Raw genomic sequence first — 18030 nt, 5'->3', positions numbered from 1 at the left:
CACCTCTGCTCACACTCCCCATGCCTCCCCACAGCAGCCCACACCTTCTCTACTTCTCCCGAGGGGTAAGGACACATTAATTTGGGGCAGTACCAAGTCCCTCTTTCCTGCATTAAGGATAGCATCACATCTCAACACAGAGAATGGGCACCAACAAACAAGGCTGAGCACCAAGGATAGATCCTGATCCCACTGCTGGGGGCCCCCTCAGATAGTCCAAACTTCACAACTATCTCTCCACATACAGAAGGCCCATCTGAGTCCATCAATTACTGGAGAAGCCTCTATAATGATAGTTGGGGTAGTCACCAATCTGATAATAGGGGAAGGCTGGTTCAGGAACCCTTTCCACTACTGCTAGGAATCTTAGCTGGGATCATCCTTGTGGATTCTTGGGAATTTCCCTAGCACCAGGTTTCTCCCTAAAACCATAGTGACTCTCTCTATCAAGTTCCCTCTTACATTGCTTTCCCACTTCATTCTCTATGACCATCCTGTTCCCTCATGTTCTCCTTCCCCATTGCCTCTCCTTCACCACGGCCTCACCCCCAGTTTACCCAGGGGATTTCATCTAATTCCCCTTCCCAGGGCGATCCATGCATCCCTCCTTGGGGCTTCCTTGTTACCTAGCTTCTCTGGAGCTCTGGATGGCAGCCTGGTTACCCTTTGCTTTCCATCTAATATACACTTAGAAGTGAGTGCATACTATGTTTGTCTTTCTGAGTCTGGGTTACCTCACTCAGAATTTTTTTTTCTAGTTCCATCATTTAACCTGCAAATATCATGATGTCTTTTTTTTCTGAAATAACAATAATACTCTATTATATAAGTGGACAGCATTTTCTTTATCCATTATTATATTGTGAGACATCTAGGTTGTTTCTAATTTTGGGCTATTGGGAATAGAGTGGAAATGAACATGGAATAGCTAGTGACCTTCTGGGAGGTTGAAGTGTCCTTGGGGTATATGCCCCAAGTGCTATATGTGGAATATGAGGTAGTTTGAGTCCCATCTGGAGTACAAGTATTGAAGAGATCAGGATACAAGGAACCTATCTAAACACAATAAAAACAATTTACAGCAAGCCAACAGCCAGCATCAAATTACACGGAGAGAAACTCAAAGTGATTCCACTAAAATTAGGAAGAATACAAGGATGTCCACTCCCTCCGTATCTTTTCAATATAGTATTAGTTGACCTAGCTAGAGCAATAAGACAACAAAAGGAGATCAAGGGATACAAATTGGAAAGGAAGAAAAGTCAAACTTTCATTATTTGCAGATGATATGATAGTACATATAAGTGACCACAAAAACTCTACCAGAGAACTCCTACAGCAGATAAACACCTTCAGTAATGTGGCAGGATACAAGATCAACACAAAACAATCAGTAGCCCTCCTATATAGAAATGATAAAATAAAGAGAAAGAACTCAGAGAAACATCCCTTTTTGCAAGAGCCACAAATATAAATTATCTTGGGGTAGCTATAACTAAACAACTGAAACACCTATATGACAAGAACTTTAAGTCTCTAAAGAAAGAAACTGAAGAAGATATCAGAAAATGGAAAGATCTCCCACGCTCATGGATGCTCTTGCATAGGTAGGACCAACATAATATAAATGGCAATCTTACCAAAAACATTCTAGAGATTCAAAGAAATGCCCATCAAAATCCAAACACAATTTCTCACAGACTAATAGAACAATATTCAACTTCATGTGAAAAAAAAATTACAATAGTTAAAACAATCCTGTACAATAAAGGAACTTCCAGAGGCATCACCATCCCTGAATTAAAACTTCACCATAGCGCTGTAGTGATAAAAACAGTTTGGTATTGGTATAAAAGCAGACACATGGACCAATGAATTAAATTAAAGCCCCAGGTATTCATTCCTCTGGGCAATGTGCCTTGCCTTCTCTGAGGAGTAGATGAAGGTTGGGGGGACGGGTAAGAAGAGGGAATGGGCTGAGGAGAGGGAATAGAAACTTGGATGGTATGTAAATGAAAAAAATAGATTGTTTTCTTTTTAAAAATACTCACTTTTCTAACTCATCTGAACATACATGAAATATTTATTTAATGATTTTGTATATTGAGACATATACTAGGTGATGTATGAAAAGAGGACATATTTCAGAAAACCTCTCATTTTTGAAACTTACAAAGCATGCGGTGAGATACATAAACATGCAGAAAGTGACAGCACCTTAGGGTTTTGTGAACCAATAGCTACCGCACATTTAGTTATTGCCGTAAATGGAGTGATGGACAGTATTGGCAACGTTAAGAAACAAAATGAGCAGCCTGACCAAGATTATAAAAACTGCCTTTCAAGCCCGGAAACTAAGGCGTCTTTTAAAAGAGAAAGGAGGTATGCTAGAGAGGGTTTCAGGAAGCTACCCATACTCTCAAATATGACCGCATATCAGCAACATATTATTATTAATTCCCCATGATACTGGCATGTTGAACCACCTGCAGGTAAAGTTGAAGTAAAATTGATGGGACTGAGTAATTCAAAGTATCATTCATTGTTAGCTTACCATGCTTCAAAGAATATAAGGTTTGTTCTTATAATTGTTGTTGTTATTATTTTTATTGTTATTATTTTTCCTTTGATTGAAAATAGATTGTTTTCTCATGCAACAAATGTCCCAAGAATCCTATCAAAGCACTAAACTCAACCTGGAATCCAGTATGCTCAAAGGACCTGATGCAGACCCTTTGCAGAGACTCTGAACGTTGGCGCGGTTCCTCTGACTTCACAAGGGCTTTGATGAAGCTGTTACCAGGTGTGGGGATGTAGCTCAGAGGTAGAGCACATGTTTCGCATATATGAGGCCCCGGGTTCGAGCCCCGGCATCTCCAAAACAATACTTTTAACCTTTGATTTTCTTTTTTCAGGATGTTTCTGTACAAGGTGTCCCAGAATTTAAAGTCCCGTGATGAGGTTATATATGCATAGCTAATTATTGGATAAAATTGCTCATTTGTCACCGTGACAGCAATGTTCATCTTTGTGACGACATTTCCATAGATACCACCATGGTCTGGTGAGTACAATGTGGTCGGGCTTTTAGGGATATGCTTTGTTCACAGAGCGGAAAAAAAAGAAAAGCTCTGCATTCGTAGTGGGGACAGTTTCTCTAATGGGTATGCTTTCTTGGGTGAAAACAAGGGTGAAGAGTTCTTCCTTTGAGAGGAAGTAAGGGAGGGCTGGGCGGAGCCATTCCTGGTTACTAAGGGGGAGGCAGCATTACGGTTGTCATAGAAACCGGGGTCATTATGGCGACTCTTTTCAAATGGCGACCGGACGATGTCCTGGAAAGGAGCATTCAGTTCCTGGTGTTTGGACTGAGTTGAGCTTATGGATTCCCGGAGGTGAGCACCAGAATCTTTCTGAGGGTTGGGAGGCAGATGCAGGGATTCCAGACCCAAGTAGGACCACTCCTACCTCGTGCTTGCAGCCTGTGTTTCTCCGGAAGGAGAGAGACTTGGGACCATTCTGCCTCCTCCTGTGCTGTTCTGCACAGGGCTGTGCTGGAGCCATTGTCCAGGAGGGGAGTTGTCGGAGAGTGAGCAGGAGGGAAATGAGGCCAAATGAGCACTCTGTGATCCCGACTTCCCACTCTGTGCGTGAGATTGCTCGCTGACATTTGAGGTTTTCCGTATGTTTCATAGAAATGTTAGAAATGTTTTATCAGATATATGTATTTCTAACTTTTCTCCTAGCCTCAGACTTATCATCTCAATTCTCATCCATGTCTTTGGAAGAGCAGGAGATTTTAAATTGTAAGATCCCACCTTCTCTAGTTCTTCAATTACGGTTTTTATTCGGTGTCTTGTCTGCGAAATCTTTGCCTGGCACTCAGTGACAGGGATTTTCTTCTTGTGTTCTGTTTGACATTTATAGGCTGATTTTTATATTTTTACATCTGTAATTTATTTTGAATGGTCTTCACATATGATACGATGTAGGTCCTAGTTTATATTTGTGGGTATGGATATACACTTGCCTCAGTATTGCTTCCTGAAAGGCCATCTTTATGCATCAAATTGCCTTGTTTATTTGTGAAACATCAGTTCTCCAATTATCCAATCATGGTACATATGCCAGTAATCCCAGTGCCTGGGAGGCTGCAGCAGGAGTATGGTCAGTTCTTCTCAGCACACACTACACGCACTACACACAAGCTTGATGCCGGCATCAGGTACAGGAAAAATGTTGACTCGATATAGGCAGTGGTCTGTAAATGTGTGGATGTGAGCGTGGAATGTTGGTTTTGGACTTTTTCTTGCCAACTTTGATTCAATAGCATGCTGGTCCAATTACTGTAGGTTCAAACAGAGGTCTCCTATCAGGCAATGCTGTTCTCTAACATTTGTCTGTTTCTAAGGTTTACACAAGCTATATATTTAGTCTACAATGTTTAGAGTTATCCACTCAATTTTTAAAAAGAATAAGTGCTATTTTGTTGTTAGTGCATCCAATCTGTAGCTCAGTTTTGAATCAACAGACATCTTACTAATAATGAATTGTTTGAGCTGCGAACATAGTTGTCCTTCATTAAGACAGGTTGTCTCCAATTCAGCAATGTTTGGAAATCTCTCGGCCTATCAGCACTATGGATCTATCTGTCGGGATAATGCACAAATATTTGTACTTTTTGATTCATCTATAACTGCTATTATTTTTTAAACAAATTTATACATATTGTTTTTTCTGTGAACAAATTATTAAATCTTCTGTAAACTGTCAGGAAACAAGTGTCAATGAAACTTACAAAGGATATTTTTTGTTGAAAGCATGGATTATCCCATGATGAAAACGTTATTTGATGTGTAATGCAGTTTGTCGTTAAATTCTTATCGGCATTTACAGGTTATTATTGACAGTCTGAAAGAAATGAGAGAAATGTCCCAGAGACAAATCCATGGCCATTGTCACAGGAATCTCATTCAGACCACATAATTTAGTAGCTCTCACCATCCTGTGTGTGGTCAGAGATGAGTCTGTTGTAACGTGATTGTACCCCTTGAGCTCTCAGTAAATAACAGGAAGCTAGGAGAGTGAGAATGAGAGGTGTCTGTGTGTGTGTGTACAGGAATTCCTTGGCAGAGGCTGGTCTGCAAAGCCTGGTTGATTGACTCTTAGACCTGCAGTGATATGGAGATGGTGGAAGTCGCAGTCCCAGGGCCTAATTACAGTTTCCTTTGTGTTCTCTTGAGTCCATGAGTAGCCACTCCTTGGGCCCCCTGTGTTGGACTTACCTAACACCTTGTCACTAACAGATGACGTTGGACCTGACATTTAAAATATCAGAATATGTCTCCTTAACAAAGCTCTAAGCTTCTGCGAGTCAAAGTACTGTGTGTCATCACATAGCAGCTAGTAGCTGAGGTTTCTCTGCTTTACCATAATAGTCTACTTAATATTATCTCCAATGCACTGAAGGAGAGTCTATAGTTTCTTCATTCTGTTATTATAAAAACTTCATGAAACTGTTTCCACATTGTAACATGCAATTTGTACTAACATAAACCTGTCTCAATCATGTTTATTCACAGACATTTGATTCCAGAATGAACTCACTTCTTCCTTCGAGGTGAGAGCTGTGTGTTTACATTGACAATTGTTAGTGTGTGTTGTGTATATACTCATGCTTGTGCAGATATGTCCCTGGATATATATGTGTGAATGTTAGTTAATCACTTACTGCTGTGATAGGTTATGTGTTATAATTCTCCTGGTCCTCTTCAATGATGACCTGGTGTGTAGTACACTGCTTACTTATCTCCATATTTCTTTACTCATGTGCTGACTTATATCAGTATGGCTCAACACCCATTTTCCTAAACTGTTTTCATCTATTGCCGTTCTCTATTTCCATGCTCCATTTGTCCCAGTATTGGCTAGAGGAATCCATTTAAGATGGCATCAATGAATACCGCAAATTCACCTTAAGCTTAGGAGCTCACAGCCCTGCTTCAGGGAAAGTTTGCCCCAAATTAAAAGCTCTGCTCTGGTAGGGGAGGGTTACCCCAGCCAGGTTGTTACAGCTCTGCTTAGATCCTCAGAAGAGTAACAACTCTGCTCTGCTAAGAGAAACTTTTCCAGTTCTGCTCCCCTCTCCTCTGCTTGGCTCCAGTTGAAGTCATTGCTTCTCTGTTCTTCTTAGGCAAAGAAGGTCTTACCCAAGCCTCATTCAAGAGATTCACTGGGAGGGAAGAGTCCAGGAGGTGGCTGACCCTGCAAGAGTGTGAAAGGCAGCTACCAACTGAACAGGTACAGGGTGGTTTCATGCTCAGTGATTAGCTTGTTTTCCTGCTCTGGGATTGGTTCCTTTTATGCTGAGAGATTGGTTAGTTTGTTTCGCTGAATTGGTAAGTGGAAGAGTGTGTTTCTGTGGCTTTGTTTTCAGGGGCAAAGTGTGTTTATTTCACTGGCCTTTTTAAAACGTTGGGCTCTGGTTTCAGGGCCAGTGAATTGATTCTAGTCTCAGGGTCAGTGTATGTTTCTTTTGCTCTGGTTTCAGGATCAGGGTGTGCTGCTTTGGACAGAAAGGGGTGTTGTTTCCCCTAGAAACAGATATGCAGTCCATTGTGGGCCAGCAAGTGAGTGCTGAGAACCCAGCCCAGGTCTTCTGTAAGAACAGCAAGTCCTGTTAACCATGGGGCAATCTCTGAAGTCCAAGTCACCAAATATAAAACGTAATTTGTATTTTTCCACTTTTCCCCATAATGACAATAGACATCTTCTTATACTCAGGTAGGTATAAGTTTCATTATTATTTACCAATCCATAAAGTTTCTTTATGTTACTTAGGTTCTCATACCCAACCACTGCCCAACCCTGTCTGCAGAAAAATACAACAATCTGATATTATAGACAAATTTATATATGCTGGAATGTATTAGGATAGAACCAGAGTTTAGAGACATCTGGCCTTCATTCATCTTGAATATATGTTTAAATTTATCTCTTTTGTTGCCCATGATAATTGTTCATTCTTAATATTAAATAGTGTAGCATTGTATAGCTACACGGCAAGTTTTATAATTTAGTTTATTTCATGTGTATATATGCTTGCCTACATATAGGTATGAAGAGCGCATGCATGCCTGTTGCCCATGGAAGCCAAGAGAGGACATTGAATCCCTTGGCACTGGAGTTAACAGTTGAAAACTGCCATGCTGGTTTTGGGAAATGAGTCTTTGCCTGTTGCCTGTTGCTGAGGTTGTTTTCAATTTCAGTGTCTTGTATATAAAGCTGTTGTGAACTGAAATAAATAAGTCTTTAAAAGAAAATATGTCCTCTTTCTCCAGGTTATATATTTGGGTTGTGATGGCCAGATGACAATTAACATATGAAGAAACAGAAAAAGATTTTTCCAAGTTATCATCCTGTTTTCCATGGCCACCAGCAGTGGGTATGGGAGAGTCATCCTCCACAAACTTGCCAGGTCTTTGTATGACAAGTCTTTATTTCTGAGTATTTTATGGGGTTGTCTAGAGTCCCCTCAGAGTCACCTGTTGATGGAGGAAGGTCATTGGCTAATAAAGGAACTGCCTTGGCCCATTTTATTGGTTAGAAGATAGGTGGGAGGAGTAAACAGAACAGAACGCTGGGAGGAAGAGGAAGTGAGCTCAGACTCCACAGCTCTCCTCTCGGGGGCAGATGCCTCAGAGAGACGCCATGCCCCGCTCCTGGGCAGACACACGAGATGAAGCTCCGACCTAGAATCTTCCCAGTAAGACCGGTGCTCACAGATTATTAGAGATGGGTTGATCGGGATAACAGAATTAGCCAGTATGGGCTAGGACTAAAGGGCCAAGCAGTGTTTAAATGAATACAGTTTCCGTGTAATTATTTTGGGTAAAGCTAGCTGTGGGGGCGGCCGGGTGCCTGGGATGCAGCCCTGCCGCCCTTATTACTACAACCTGTCTCTCTTCCCTAAGTGTTAAGGATGTTGCTGCTGTATGTTTCTCTTAGTGGAGCATCTACTCACCCTTCTGGTCAAGTTTTATTTCCTGAATTGTCTATTTTCTTAGTGTCTCCGTTAGAAGCTTTCTGTATTCTGGATACAAGAAGACTGTCATCTGATATACAATTTCCCACATTCATTTTCCCAGGTAAGAAAAATATGTTTCTATCATATATTTGGAAGAATAGATATTTTCTCACTTTATGGAATTCATAACACTCCAGTTCTTCATTTAATGAAAGGGGGTTTGCCATATCTAAGAAGTTTGTTTGTAATTCATGAACCTGAACATCCAATTGTATTCTGCTACAAGATTCATGTTTAGGTTGTAATTTGGACTTCTTTTAGGTTTATTTTCCCTATTTACTGAGGGTCTGCCTGTATGTCTGTGTGTGCCAAATACACGTTTGAGTGCAGATGCCCACTGAGACCAGAAGAGACTGTCAGTTCCCCTGGATCTGGAGTTACAGACATCTGTCACCCACCATATGGGTGCTGGAAACTGAAGTCAGGTCCTCTGCAATAGCAAAAGGCACTCTTAACTTTTGAGATGTCTCTCTAGTCCTGTGTAGATCATTTGTTCATTCTCGATTGACTTTTGTATCCTGCGATATACGATTGTCTATATTTATATTTGTGCATGGGGAGGTCTGCTTGTCCCAAAATAAGACAGAAAGACAGGGCATTGAAGGGGATATGAGAGGGAACACACAGCCCCTCACCCTGTAATCATTTTTACATTTTTCTGACATTCAAGAAACCTCAAGCCAACTGATAGAGCCAAAATTACCTGCAGATATGATGCAACTATTCCTAAAGACATCCCAAATAATGTTTAAAAATAACAACAAATAAACTAGAGTCTGAAGATAGGGTTCATTCTTTAATATCACTGGATGTCTTCCAGAGGATCCAGGGTTGATACCCAACACCTACCCGATGGTTCACAACTGTCTGTAACTCCAGTTCCGAGAGATCTCATAAAGTCTGGTACTGTCTGTGGGCATTAGGTACTCACGTGGTGCACAGACTTCCCTGTGGAAAAGCATTCAAAAGCAGAAAATAAAAAACGCAGTTATGCTTTCTTAGGGGCAGAATACTTGTAGCCTTGAGATGGATGATGATAGCACTCTATTCTATCGCCTAAGTCACATAATCACCTTACAATTTAATTTACTGAAAGAAACTTTAAAAGGAATAAGCACATTTAAAAGCATTGCTTTTTAGTTTCATTTTTTACTTTTTAATAACCTATTGAATATTTTTTTTCCTAATGGAAAAATAGAACCCATTTAAAGAGTAAAAATATTCTTATAGTTAATTTAAAAACCTGAATATAGGCTTTAATGTAATTTAATCTTGAAATTTTCTGAATTACATTCTTTCAGCAATGTAACTTTAGAGCCATAAAAATCCTCCCATTTCTCCCTCTCCCACTGTACCTCCCTCCCTGCCCACCTCACATACCCTTTGCAATGACACCTAATCTCAAGTCTCTCTCCAGTCCACTCTCAGGCCATCATGCAGGAGCCATCCTAATTCTGTGTGAGCTTCTATCCACAGGATTAATAAGCTCACAACCTTTGCTTCATCCTGGCTGTTTCTGAAATTCTTTACTGCATCCTAGATTCATCTTTACCAGGGTCAAGGTCATCAAAGGGACAGGGTTATCCTCAGGCTACTGGTCAGTGTGCTGGGCTGTACCTCCCTACCACCACCAAGAGTCCCAGAAATCCTCGGTGAAGAGCATATGCCTGCTTCACTGAAGTGTCTTTGAGTCTTTGCTAAAGGTGTCCCCTCACACATGTGTGACTCTTCTGTCCCCTTCATATTCTTTTCTGTCTTATTGTCATTTCCAATCAGGCACGCTGTCTACATTTCTCTAGGTTTATAAGGAGTTTGGAAGTCAGGTGTTCATCCTCCAAGTTTGTTCCTTTATAAGGTTGTTTCAAGCTGGGGTTCTTCATATTCACTGTGAGTTTCAGGATAAGCCCATTAGTTTATGAAAAGTCTGTTAGAGTTCTGTTGGTATTGCACTGGATCTATAGGACTGTATGAGGAGAACAGACACCTGTATCTTCCATCACATGAAGATGATTGTAGCGTGAGTTCTAATTGGTCTTAATAATAAAATCTGGAGTCAGATATTAAGTGGTTGGAGCTATAAGATCAGAACAGCAGAGCAGCCAGACACTAGTTCTTTCCTCAACAAAACCCTCAGACCAAATGGAGCATCCTGTCTCTACAAGACCTCAGACTGACTGCCTGGATCTCCTATCTCCTCCCACCTTATATTCCTCTCTTTTCCCAGCCACATTCCTTTCATTCTCCATCTCCCTCGTGCTGGGATTAAAGGTGTGTGACACCAAAGCACTTTGATGAAAGATGTGAGTCACCACTGCCTGACTCTGTTTCTCTTTTAGACTGGATCAATCTAATGTAGCCCAGGATGGCCTTGAACTCACAGAGTTCTGTTTCTTAAGTGTTGGGAAAGGTGAGTTCCAACACTGCCTGTCTTCTGTGGCTAACTAGTGGCTATCTGCACACACTGATTCTCAGGCAAGCTTTATTGTCATGGAAGAAACAAAATATCGCCACAGTCGATGAATCTATACATCTTTACTCTCAGCAATGAGTTGTCCCATTCAGTGTCTAGGCACTACAGAGAAGTGGGCAGAGTTTTCCTAATTATTTCATATTTCCTGATGCTATCTCCAGTGACAGGGATTTTAAATTACAGCTTCCACACATTCATTTCACTGTGGTCAGCTGTCTGTGTTAAATTTAGACAGAGTTATTGATGAATCTTTTAGGTTAAAATATTTAATTACATTCTCTATGATGAAAATGTCTTTGATGCTAACATATATTTGCTGTGTTTAAAATTCAGTACTTTTAAGTTGCAAGTGAATTAGGAGAACAGAAACAAATGTCCAACACCCAGTTTGGGGGAAAATTTCTAAGGCAGCCACAGGTCAAAGGTTTGCCCCAATGGCATCTTTGGAATCATAGAGATAGTCCTTTACCTCCCAGCTAGCTCCATCAGGGAGGTGCTGAGATCACGGTGGAGAGAAAGAAGGGGATACATGTGAAGAGTTAGGTATGTATGTGTAACTCCAGAAAGGTTTGTATTATGAAGAATACTTAGGTAATTATTTTCAAAATATCTAATATTATTTTCCCCAACACAAAAAGGAAAAGGTTAGTACTCGTGTGTTTTCCCTCTTGTTTTCCCATCCAGTCATGCAGATTTTAGCAGTGTTGCTGTGGACTTGTACAGAGGGGGTGTTTTATGTATGGTTCTTTCCATGTTTATTATAACCATGACGCCTGCTAAGTGTTGCTCTGATACCTACTTCCCTGTGCAGTTACTAGTATACAAGCATTGCTTGTCTTTGAGTAAAGTTTCCCTTTTATCTTTTGTTTATTAATGGATTTACTCATGCGTTTGTGTCTACTCAGAAACACCCATTTCTTAAAGGAGTACTCCTTTGTCATCATTATATACTGTGATGCTTAAATTATCCCATAACATGCCCGTGGGAGTACATTCAAGAGGACCTGCTCTTCATTTGTTATCTGTCTAGAATTCTGGATTATCTGACCACCCCTGGGAAGAAAGCCAAAAGCAAATGCTTCTTGTCAGTGATACTTTGTGTCCTCTGCCTATCAATATCAGGTCTCTTCTATGGGAAGAACAGCAGGACTGCAGAGAGAACAAGCAGAATGTTGACAAGAAGCAGACATGAGCCCTTGTTTCCAGTATGTGAGTCATCATTGCCACCAATGTGAGTGTGTGTGTGTGTGTGTGTGTGTGTGTGTGTGTGTGTGTGTGATGTGTACATGGCTGTGTATAAAGGGTCTGTGAAATGAACAAAGAAGAGGAAGATGTCACTGCACATCTTTGACTTGACTGGATGCAGACAGACTACTCCATCCTTATATTCAGTACAGTAGAGTGACAAGATCATGTGGGACTCACCAGGTGAGTCATTTCCTTTTCTCTTCCCATCTGTGTGACCAGCAGCTGGTCTGTGATGCCTTGTAGGAACACATCCTGTTGAGCAGGTCGCAGCAAAGAGCAGCACACTGTGAAACAATGGCATTCATAGACTCCCCAGATGACTGAACCCTGTAGGGGTCCCTTTAAATGACCAGGACTGAAATGGAAGCAATCCCCATCAGACCATTTCCCCGAATGGGCCATGCATGACTGCATCACATTTGGAGGGATTGCTTATTAAGATGGTAGAAATCTGGATCCACAACAGACACTGAATCATGCTTATTAAAATGGTAGATATCTGGGTCCACAGCAGACACTGATTCAAACCCTAGGAAGTGAGTGTGGCATAGCCACTTCTTTCTGATGGCTGTCCATGTTAAAACGTATTGCTAGTGTGTTTGATATTCTGTCTTCCAGGATATGAAGTCACAGACTGCTTAAGTCCATACCATGTTCTCTTGTTACTGCCTTAAATACCAGTGTGTTGCATGGCATATCAAATAGACAAATCAATTCCTTCGTGTACGTTTATCCAGATATTCACATAGTGGCCTCTTTATTGAACACCTTGTTCCTGCACTGTGAAGACTAGCACGGGTCCTTGTATATCGTGTTAGATAGGCAAACTGTCAGTAAGCAGAAGAAATCAGTAATCACAGCAATTCCGTGTATTATTGGCGCTTTAAAGATCATAAAGGGGACAGGAAATAGTTGTGATGGGGATTGTCGTATGTGATGTTACCCCCAAAGGTTTCAGAAGTTAGCATGTGATCTGAGTCCTGAATGGCAAATAGAAGCAAGACCGTGCACAAACCAAGTTGTGGGCGTGCTTGCTTCCATGGAGAACAGTGGATCTAAGAGCAGAGAACAAGGCTAGTTGCCAGAACCTTGAAGACAACGTGGACACTGCTTGGGGATAGGACAGAAAGGAAAATGTTGTCATTGTCAGCTGTGTATGACATTTGGATTATATGATCTGTGTGGAAGGTGAGTTATGGAATTGTCATGATATGTTTCCTTTTGGTAGAAGGTGACTTGGCACTGAACAGAGAAAGGCCTGGGGAGGGCGGGATGAGGTAGTGTGTGGAGACAGTGGAGATGGTTCCGAAGACAGGGGAGGGATGGAGGTATGAAAGAGGGATGAAGCCATGCTGCAGTGATCAGCAGGAGAGCTGCCCTGTGCAGCCTTGTCTGGGAGAGGGCAGATAGCACCTGGATGCGCTGTGCATTTTCCTTGTGGAGACATTGCTCTAACATCTCTGGATTTGTCTGACCACATGGAGACACAGTGCTTCCATTTACTGACATCAGTTATTCCACGTGTATTGACACAGGATAGTTTGAATACCCAAACTAGTCATTGTAAAACTTAACAATTTGATAACGAGTTGCTGATGAATAATTTTCAGATGTAAAGTTTTCTAAGTACAGCTAACTGTAGCATAATTTCCAACAGAATAAGAATCTAACATTTGTCTCTTAAAAAGTGAACCCAAAATTCAGTGTATTTTTGAAAATGCTGTTCTACAGCATGTACTGCTCTTGGCAGGTTTACAGATGAAGGAAGTGAGTAGGTTTTAGGCAAAGTTGAAGTGAAATCAGTCTCTAAATTCTGCAGCAACTGTTTGTCCCTATTTCTCCAGAAGAAGACTGCCTTTAGAAATGCTTATTTTTGACAGCTGGGCATGGAGCAAACATTCACAAGACAGAGGCAGTTGGATGTCTGAGTTCAAGGCCAGCCTGTAATTCCAATTGCATATATCAACATTAGTCTGTCACATATGCAGGAACTTGTGACTGGTATTTAAAGCAGGTATTATCACTAAAGACCCCCAACTTAGCACATGAGCAGTGTGATGCTCTCAATTCACAGAGTGGGAAGCACAGCTCAGAGCAGAGGGTCTCACTCTGTTTTCTCCTCAGAGAAATTCCCAGCCTGTGTTTGGAAAATGGGTCCAGGACATCCTGGCTCAGGGAACCAAAGTTGCTGGGGCTAGGAAGGTCCCACATCTCTCTGACTCTAGAAAAGTGGTTCAACCTGTGACTTGACCCCTTCAGCAAACGTCTATCTCCAAAACTATTTCCATTGTGATTCTTACCTGTAACAACTTTACAGCGATGATGAAGCAACAGAAATAATTTTCTGGTTGGGATCACCACGCATGAGGGACTGTATTAAGAGTCACGTCACAGCATAGGAAGGCTGAGAACCATTGCTGTACAGACATCCAAATGCAGAATCCGGCTTCTCAGATATCTCTGGGATCCCTTCATCATTGTCCCCAAACTCCTAGGGAGGCACAGCCCCACATCAGGACACATACACTCACATCTCCGTGCAAGGGAAATCCTGTTCTTCTTTCTCCGTCATTTCTATTTCCACACACTATGCTATATTTCCAAATTTTCTTTTTTTATGTCTTCAGCACTGAGCTTAAGGATGTGTCTGATTCTTTGACCAACCTTTTTCCTGTTTTGTGATTCTTCTGCAGGGTCTGGGTCATTGGCTGTGCACACACATCCACAGACAGTACAACAACAGCCTCTAGTCCCTTGTTGCTGACCTTTGGGAAGCTGGGCATGTAAGGTAGGTTTGCTGGCAGGAGACTTGCTCTCAGGAACAGGATGTCCTTGTCAGAGGCTGGACTCGAGGATGCTACAGCACTTAGATCTGCCCAGCATCTGACGGCCCGGTCCCAAGCTCTTCACAAATGTGGTGGGAGCACATTTGGGGATTTTTAAAAGTGGTCCCTAGACACTGCTATTGCTCCCCTGGCTGTGCACACATTCCCAGCTATATTCTTGATTTCTCTGGTAGCTGTTCAATGAGAATGCTATACCATGAAAAGAAATCACTGGTGAATTTAAAAAGCCACAGTATGGGGACTGGCGACATAGCTCTCGTGGCAGAATGATTGCCTAGAATGGAAATTGCTCTGTGTTCTTTGACCCTCTGGGCATGTTCACCCTCACCTGTAATACCAGCACTCAAGGCGTAGAGGGAGGAGGAAAGAGACAAGAGAGTCATTACTGTTTATGAGAGTATGACTCCCAGCCCCCATGGCAGATAGCTCACAACTGCCTTTAACTCTAGCCCCATCAGGAGTCAATGCCTCTGCCAATCATGTGCATACCACAGACAGACAGACAGACATAATTAAAAGTATAACTAAATTCTAAACAAGAAAAAAAAAGAAGCATCAACTCCAGGTCATTGACCAAGGGGAAAACACAGTGGAATTTAAAATATGAACATTATAAAGGCTAACGGAATCTAACAGTCTACAGTCTGGCAGGGGAGATGACTCAGTGGTTCAGAGTGCATTCTATTGTTGCTGAGGATCCAAGGTAGTTTCCAGCATCCATTTCCAACATCCTTGAAGGACCATACCTCAGCTCCAGGAAGGTATGACCTCTCCTGACCTTTGGAGGCATAGGAATTCATGTGTACATACACATAGGAATATACACAACGTAATTATTATTAAGTTATGTACATTTTAAAATTATGTACAAATTAAAATAATTGTTGTGAAACAATGAAGAAAAATGGTCAAATGCCAGGCAATAATGAGAACAGTTTTCATCAGCGTTAGGTGGCAAATGCGTGCACTTCCAGCTATTTGAATACTGGGGTTACACGATCATTACTGCTAAGAAGTTTCAGAACAGCCTTAATAGCACAGAGAGGCCCTGCCTCAAAATGAAAACCAAACAAAAACCAGAAATATCTCAGAAAATGTGAAATTTCTTAGAAAAACAATCTTAGAGTACATGGTTTTTCAAGAGATGTGGATCATTATAAAATAAATTTTTTGCAGGGAAATCAATGATAAAATTACTTATTTCGTGGCAATTCAACAATATACATGTAGAAATGGAATGAAAATGTTACTGGGCAGAGAAGAAAACAGTAGCATTAAGAATGTGTTTACATTAAAATGAATACTTGAGCTGGGGCAGTGTGGTAAGCTGGGAGGTCCAGCAGCACTCTGAAGGCTGAGGGAGGAAGGGGAAGAGTCCTAGGCTGGGCTGGGCTGCTCTGAGACTCTGCACTAAACACACAAAATAATTAGCAGGACTATTATCATTCCATTCACTGTGGGAAAGTTTCAGCTTAGTTCTGTCATGGGAAACCATCCTCTTTTCACTGGATGTTAGGCAGAGCCCTGTGTGTCCCTGGCAGACACATTAAAGATTACCATCCCCTAAATGGGGAAGTGACTTCCTCACCACCACATACAGCAAGGCGCACAGACAATGGCGGCTGGGACTCTACTCAGATAGCTCACTCTCTGGAGATTTCCCTGCAGACAGCCCTGTGCCTTAGGGGTAGGAATAAGCCCAGCGACAGACACAGATTTCCTTATGGTACTACATGTGCTTTCCTGTGGTGTTTGAAATTTCGTATCCAGGAAGGAAAGTACTTTAAAGTGTAAACTGAGAAAATTGCTTGTGCTCGGGTGGTGAAAGTGGGGCTGGGGAGACAGCTAAATCAATAAATTGCTGGCCTTGTGGGCATGAGGCCCTGAGTGTCATTCACAGAGAGCATCATCAAGAAAATGAAGTTAAACTACAGCAGGAAAAGTAGTAGGTGTGGTGGGACTTGCTTGTGTGTGAAGGTGGAGGCAAGCCTATCCCTGGAGTGTGCTGCCCAGCCAACCCAGCCTGCCTTGCGTGTTCCAGGCCAGTGAGAAACCTTGTCTAAGAAAAGCTTCAGGGGGATGGCGCCTGAGGTACAACACCGGAGGCTGCCTTCTGTCCCCTGGCCACATGCATGTATGCATACAATTGCAGAAGCACACACATATGCACACGGGCACACAACGACACACTGGATAAACGATGTTTATACCTTCTGTACTTTAGAAGTAGTCATTGTGTTCCGTTTCTGGGCAATGAAGTAGAAGGACAAATGGAATCTACTCTCATGCTCTGTGCATGCCTGTGTGCATATGTGTGTGTGTGTTTGCACACAGAGCTCCACCATCTCTATCTAATGAGGCTGCTTTATGTTAGCCTTAGACTGGGATTGGTCTCCAATCTTGGGTTTACATTTGATATACCTAAGATGTCAAGGTTTATGTACCAGGAAAATATACTGAAGTGAAAAAACACTGCTTTATCTCCAGAGGTAAGGTCCCTTCAAGTCCAGGTCACAGCCAATGTTCCCTCCCACCCAAACATAGACGCCACTGGGCCCAAGACTCTCACTGATGTAGTCCCCATTATGGCCAGGAGGTGGCATTCAAACTACATGCCTACATTTATTTTTTTTAAAGGGGCTGATGTTTTATGGAATAGCAATGCGTTTTCAGTGTGTTTGGAAACTTGATACAATACTAGAGCAGTTCCATTTATGGATTGCAGCAACTGTAGTGCTCCACAACTCACTTCATCCTCCCTGAGTGTAAAGTGGGCAGTGCACACGGGATACAGAGTGGTGCTCTGTAGAGAATATGAATGTGGTGGTCACCTTGAATCCCCTGACACTGGAATGGATGGATTTCCTAGACTTTCCATCTCCTCTCCAGGAGGCTGTGGTACAGTCCCCAGATCGCTGCCTCCCAGGCAAGTTGTATCCTGGTCAGTCACTGCAATTGTGTTGCACCATGCCTGCTGGGGACTTCCAAGAGCAACCTGGTGTTTGTGGTGTGGTTGCCATGTACTTTTCCATGAATATGGTCTGCATATGGTTTAGATGTAATATGTATTCACCCTTACGATTTAGACCAAGCTTGGGGTCCCTTCTCTGTTGCACGAAGGTTTCCAAAGTATTTCCTTTACCTCACCCTCATTTTGGAGCCACTAACTAGATACTGAAAGAGAAATTATCCCCTGAGCCCTACAAGAAGAGATAACACAGATGAAAAGAAGCAGGAACCCCAAGTCCCTTGACAGCCACAGGACATTGACTGAGCTACTGTTCTATTGCTGGGAAGAGGCGCTGTACTGAAGAGAATTTACAGAACAAAGCATTAAATTGGGAGCTTGCTTTCAGTGTCAGAGGGTTAGTCCAGTACCATCA

General features: G+C 42.0%; 2 long non-coding RNA genes and 1 other non-coding gene across 4 annotated transcripts in view; all 3 read left to right on the top strand.

Moving 5' to 3' along the window:
* The first annotated feature begins 2807 nt into the window (after positions 1 to 2807).
* Positions 2808 to 2879, top strand: Trnaa-cgc. Its single transcript has one exon. It is a non-coding gene; the product is annotated as a tRNA-Ala (tRNA).
* A 463-nt stretch (positions 2880 to 3342) lies between these two features.
* On the top strand, positions 3343 to 6614 carry LOC121436756. Its single transcript, XR_005972762.1, has 4 exons — positions 3343 to 3392; positions 5580 to 5617; positions 6191 to 6297; positions 6548 to 6614. It is a non-coding gene; the product is annotated as an uncharacterized LOC121436756 (long non-coding RNA).
* A 1511-nt stretch (positions 6615 to 8125) lies between these two features.
* The window catches only part of LOC121436758, a 31220-nt gene continuing 21315 nt past the window's right edge, over positions 8126 to 18030 (top strand). The window contains exons 1-3 of one of the 2 annotated variants that reach the window (XR_005972765.1): positions 8126 to 8144; positions 11676 to 11784; positions 14495 to 14589. This is a non-coding gene — a long non-coding RNA (uncharacterized LOC121436758). Of the gene's footprint in view, positions 8145 to 11648; positions 11785 to 14494; positions 14590 to 18030 lie in introns of those variants that run through there. The other variant, XR_005972764.1, reaches the window with a different exon arrangement.

This window comes from Microtus oregoni, unplaced genomic scaffold, assembly GCF_018167655.1.
Source record: "Microtus oregoni isolate MIOR12 unplaced genomic scaffold, Mior012 000050F_003, whole genome shotgun sequence".
NCBI lineage: Eukaryota > Metazoa > Chordata > Mammalia > Rodentia > Cricetidae > Microtus > Microtus oregoni.
The sequence above is the reverse complement of the archived record's forward strand: the minus strand, read 5'-3'. Positions and strand labels throughout refer to the sequence as shown.